This window comes from Elephantulus edwardii, unplaced genomic scaffold (genome assembly GCF_000299155.1).
Source record: "Elephantulus edwardii isolate Elephantulus edwardi_28Jun2011 unplaced genomic scaffold, EleEdw1.0 scaffold00131, whole genome shotgun sequence".
NCBI classification, from domain to species: Eukaryota; Metazoa; Chordata; class Mammalia; order Macroscelidea; family Macroscelididae; genus Elephantulus; species Elephantulus edwardii.
In genome coordinates this window covers 8,521,662-8,527,836 of record NW_006399881.1, presented here as the reverse complement: position 1 = coordinate 8,527,836, position 6,175 = coordinate 8,521,662, and positions in this window count along the sequence as shown.

The following is a 6,175-nucleotide window of genomic DNA, read 5'->3' as shown; positions in this document are numbered from 1 at the left end:
ACCTTCTTGGTCTAGGTATAATTTTTTGCATGAGCAAAGTTATGTGTTCTGGGATTCCTGTTCCTCTCAGCGTTATCCATAATTTTTTTTCTTCCATCAACACAGTCAAACACTTTTGCATAGTCAACAACCTATATTTTACCACAAGAAAAAGATTAAAGGGAAAAAAGCAGCATAGACTTAATGTAAATTTTCCAGACAAGCTGAACATAAACCACAAAGGGAACCAACCCCACTTGCTATCCATTCAGTTCCCACTCATAGCAACCTTTTGTTGTTGTTATCTACCATTGAGTCTAAACTGACTCATAGCTGACCCTCCAGTGGTTTTTCAGAGGCTGTAAGTCGCACAGGAGGAGACTGCTCATCTTTCTCTCATACAGCAGCTGGTGGCTTCGAACTACATGCCTTTGAGTTGGCAGTGAACTTCGTGCCACTAAGTAACCAAAGCTCCCTAGCAGCCCTATGATGTTGCTGTTAGATACAGTCAAGCTGAGTATGACTCATAGTGACCCTGTGAACAGCAGGTCTGCACCTCGTCCTCCCTTGGGCCATCCTCACCATCTCTGATACACTCGAGCCCATTGTTCCAGTCACTGTGTCAATCTGTCTTGTTGAGGAACTTCCTCTATTACATCCACACTCCACTTTTCCAAGCATGATGTCTTTTCCAAGGACGGGCCCCTCCTAATATCATGCCCAAAGAATGTAAGGCATTTCACCATTCTTGCCTCCAAGGAGCACTCTGGTGACACTTGCTTAAAGACAGACTTGGTTCTCTTGGCAGCCCGTGGGATATTCAGTACTCTTCTCCAACACCACAACTCAAAGCATTGCTGCTGCTTCTGTCATCCTTAGTCATTGTCCAACTTCCAGATGCAGAGCAAGTAATAAAAAAGACCATGACTTGGATCAGGTGCACCTTAGTCTTTAAACTCACATGATTTCTCTTTAGCACTTTGGAGAGATCCCAGACAGCAAATTTCTCCAGTGCAATATGTCTTTTGGTTTTCTGACTGCTAGGACCAAAGTGTTGATTGTGGATCCAAGTAAGAGGGAACTGTTGATAATTTTAGTCTATTATGATGCAGCCTATTGGCCCAGAAGTGAAGCCTGAGTAAATCTTTTTGGAAGATGTTCAAGGTTATAAATTTTTACGGAAGCAGACTAATTTTCCTCCTGTGGCACAGCTGGTAGTTTTAAACCATCAACTCTTTGGTCAACCAATGTTTTAACCACTATGCCAACAGAGTATAGAAAGGAGGTGGTAACACTTCCCCTCTTTAAAAAAAATTTTATTTTGTATGTGTACCATCAAATCAGGTCTGACTGGTACAGGAGGAGATTGCCCCTCCTTCTCCAGCAGAGCATCTGGTGAATTTGAACTTTGTGCCTCTGGGATTGCAGAGCAGGTTCTTGCCACTAGGCCACCAGAGCCCCCTTAACACTTTTCCTTCTTAAGAATTTAGGGAGCTCTGGTGGCTTAATGGAGAGAAGCTATGCTAACCAACCCAAAGGCACAAGGTTTGAACCCACCAGCTGCTCTGTGGGAGAATGATTGACAGTCTCCTGTGCGATTTACTCCCTCTGAAAACCTGCTAGAGGGTCAGCTGTGGGTTGTTTCGGACTCAAAGACCCACAACACCAACACACCCTCTGGTAGGGATTGAATTCTAACCCCCAGTGGCATGTGTTATAAATCCTTACCCCTAAACCTGTGCTTAGGATTCCGTTTGGGAAGGCATTTTCTTTGTTATGTTAATTCGGCAGGCAGTATTAGTCAATCTCTCTCTGTCTTTTTCTTTTTGTTTTTAAATAAAAAGAGCAGACTGTGCAAGCAAACAGTCACAGATGGTGGAAGATAGAGGCTCCATCACATGAGATCTCCCAGGAAGCTGAAAAGAGCCGAGGACCCTCCCCTATAGTCAATACACAGACTGCCACACCTTCCTCCTACACAGAGCCAGTACCCTGATTTTGGACTTTTAGGGAGCTTTGATGGCTTAGTGGCAAGAAACTGTGCTGCAATCCCTGGATTGCACGCAGTTCGGATCTCACCAGCTGCTCCAGCTTCTGAAAACCCCCCACAGGGTCAGCTATGGGTTCCGACTCCATGGTACACAACAACAACAACCGCCTCCTGGGGGCAGGAAATCCTCACCACTGGGTTAATAGGCAACAACATGATAGATGGAGAAAAGATTGAAATTGTCAGTGATTCCATTTTATCTGAATCTCCAGTCAACACCCTTTCCACCAGGATTCAGGAGTACTGTAGATCAGGAGATGTATGTTGTTGCTGTTGTGATGTGCCGTGGAGTCGTTTGCGACTCATAGCGACCCTGTATACAACAGCCCTAAACCCTGCTCTATCCTGTGCCAATCACACTGTCTCCGATACACCCATCCCGATTACCCCAGTCACTGAATCAGTCCACCTCGTAGAGGGTCTTCCCCCCCTACGCTGTCCCTCCACCCTACCAAGCATGATGTCCCTCTCCAAGGACCTGTCTCTCCTCACAACATGTCCAAAGTATGTCAGACGAAGCCCCAGAATCCTTGCCTCCAAGGAGTAGCCTGGTTTAACCCTCTCCAGGATGAATCTGTTTGTTTTCCTGGCAGTCCATGGTACGTTCAGTACCCTTCTCCAGCACCACAGCTCAAAGGCATCAATTCTCCTTCTAGCCTCCCTAGTCATTGTCATGCATAACAAATGATTGCAAAGGCCATGACCTGTATCAGGTGCACCTTAGTCTCCAGAGAGACACCATTGCTCTTTAATACTTTAGAGAGGTCTCTAACAGCAGGCTTTCCCATCGCAATATGTTTTTTTATTTCCTGACTGTTGGTCCCAAGAGTGTTGACCGTGGAGCTGAGCAAACTGAAGCTGTGAACAATCTCAATCTCTTCGCCATCCATCCTGACGCTGCCAATTGGTCCAGTGGTGAGAATCTTTGTCTTCTTGACATTGAGCCTCAGTCCATACTGAAGGCTGCAGTCCTTGACCCTCTGCAGCAAGTGCAGGAGGTCCTCCTCAGTTTCAGCAAGCAGGGTTGTGTCATCTGCGTAACGCAGATTGTTAATAGATCTTCCACCAATCCTGACGCCGCACATCTTACAGAGCCCAGCCTCTCCGTTGAAAAGGTATGGAGACAGAACACATCCCTGGCGTACACTCTTCCCAATTTTGGACCATGCGGTGTTAACCTTGCTCTGTTCTGACTACTGCCTCTTGGTCCAAGTATAGGTTTCGCATTAGCACAATTAAATGTTCTGGGATTCCCATTCTTCTCAGAGTCAGCCACAGTTTGTTATGATCCACACAGTCAAATGCCTTTGCATAATCAATGAAACACAGACATTCTGGTATTCCCTGCTTTCAGCTAAGATCCATTTAACATCAGCTACAATATCCCTAGTACCACGACCCCTTCGAAACCCAGCCTGGACTTGTGGCAGTTCTCTGCTGTATGCTATTCCAGTTGTTTTTGGATAATCTTTAGTAGAATCTTCCTTGCATGTGAAATCAATGATATTGTTCTGTAGTTTCCACACTCAGTTGGGTCACCCTTTTTTGGAATGGGAGTATAGCATTGGAAAAGTCTGCTACCCAGGATCTTTCCAAAGTCCTGAGGAGCAGGGATGTCAGTTTAAAGACTAAGATGCACCTGATTCAGGATGTGGTCTCTTCAATCACCTGCTATGTATCTGAGAGCTGGACAGTGACTAAGGACAATAGGAGAAGAAGCAATATCTTTGAGCTTTGGTGCTGGACAAGAGTGCTGCATATCCCGTGGACTGCCAAAAGAAATTGGAGAAAGTGCAACCAGAGTGCTCCTGGGAGGCAAGGATGGCGAAGCTTCTCACACATGTTCTGGACATGTTGTTAGGAAAGACTATTCCTTGGGAAGGAATATCATGCTTGGAAAGGTGGAGGGTTGATGAAAGAGAGGAAGACCCTTAACGCGATGGATTGATGCAGCAATGAGCTCAGATGTGTTGGGGATGATAAGGATGGTGTAGGATAGGACAGGTTTGTTCACGGGGTTACTGTGAATCATACGTGATTCAATAGCATTTTACGACACCACAAAGCAAGCCTCAGAAAGGAATAGCAATGTATTGTTACACTTGGTTAAAGCTGCCCATTTGTGTTATTTATGTTACAGCAGCACTGGATAACCAACACCCACTCTTGCCTTTCGGAGTGTTTTAGAGGGGAAAGGAGTGGTCTCAGCTCTTTGTTTTTGTTTTGTTTTGTTTGTTTGTTTGTTTGTTTGTTTTAATGAAAGCAGTCTGTGTCAAATTATGCCTTCTTTGAGATAATCCATAATTACTCATGCAGCATTCCTTTGATGTCTCCTGAGAGCCCAGTAGTGTAATGGAGTCTGAATCTTCTGAAACAGAAACCTGGTTCTCAACTCCCAAGGAACATGGGGACTCAGGAGAGGCGAGATCACTGGGGATCCCATGTGATGAGTGCTTTCATGGTTTATTTGAAGTCTTGTAGCAGTCTAGAGGAGGAATACCAGTGAGCCTGGGAAGATATCAACTCTCATTAGCCAGAGGCCATCACACCCAGACTTCCCTTTACCCTTGTCTCTCATTATTCATTCCCCAAAGCTCATTGGCCTGCACACTCTGGGCAGGGTTGACCCCCTCAAGGAACAGTGAAGGCCAAGTGAGCACCGTCTTGGTAGGAGAACACCACAGCACGGCAGTGCCAAACCCTGGGCTGCAAAAGAAAATCGGGCCTTTGTGTTTTCAAATCAAATGGACGCTTTCCAACACTGATCTTAGATATCTTCACTCTGCAGCGTTGGGTGCTGTCTGTCCCTCCCATCTTTCTTTTGCTTCCAGAACATGGCTCACCTCACTTGCATTGAATAGCTTGCTAGAAATTTGCAGAGATGTCAGTTAATACCTAAAACTGGACTCAACTGGTGGGAGCATTATCTCTGTAGAAAACTGGCACTATCACCCAGCAGTTCTGCCCCTAAGCATTTACCCACCAGAAACACATACACATGGTCTTAAAAAAACAAACAAACAGCATTGATCTGCACATTTAGATATGCTCTTTGGTATGGATATTATACTTCCATAAATGTACAAATATGTTAATAAACTAAAAAAAACCACCTCAGACTCATTGTTGTTGAAGTGGAATCAGAGGCTGTAATTACTGAGGAAATTGGCCATCTTTCTCCCAAGGAGCCCCTGAAAGATTTGAACTGCCAGAGAGCCGTGGTCTTTGGGCTAGCAGTGCAGCTTGCTACAGACAGTGCCACCAGAACCCCCTGTGTCGATGCATTTGGGAAAGCTGGCCATATTACTTTCTTCTCCTTCTCTAGTTCTGAACTTGCACATCCATCTAGCACCTCACCCAGAGACTTGGAATTTCATCATGTTGTTGTTGTTGCTGTTGCTGTGATTAGGGGCTGTCAAGTCAACGACTGTTCATAACCACCCTATACACAACAGACCTGAACCTTGCCCTGTGCCATCTTCACCATCTCTGATCTCCTCAAGCTTCCTCCTTTTTCCTAATTCCGCACTCAAGGCTACTGTGGGCCATCTCTCCTCGCCAACCCCACTGCCACTGCCTCATACTTGCTCTTGTCTTTCTCCCCTAAATCCTCTCCTTGCTGAGGACAGATGCCTCCTCATCCACCCCCTTTGTGGCCAGTGGAATAAAAACACCAACCTAATCTCATCACTTTCCTGCCCAAACTCTAGTGGCCCCGCCCCATCGCCTCTGAGTAAGTGAGATCCAGGGGCCAAGTTCCACCTGGGCCATTTGTTCAGTGACTTCAGCTCTTCGTCTCCACAGAGCCCTGCTGGTGCAACAGTTAAGCAGTCGACTGCTTAGCTGAAAGGTGAGCAAACAAAAAATGAGTATCACAATAATGCATCTTTCTAAGGATGGCTGTGATCTGACTCTTTGCCTGCCTCTCCAAATTTATCTTTTTGTGTTCTGTCAGCAAATGAAAAAGTCAAACTTACTGCTGTGGAGCGCTTTCCCTCTCTCTCTCCTCTCTCTCTCTCTCTCTCTCTCTCTCTCTCTCTCTCTCCAGGGTCCTGAGGCTGTAAATCTTAAAAAGAGGAGACTGTCCATCTTTCTCCTGCTGAGCAGCTGGTGGATTCGAACCACTGGAGATGCTAAGTCTTTGGG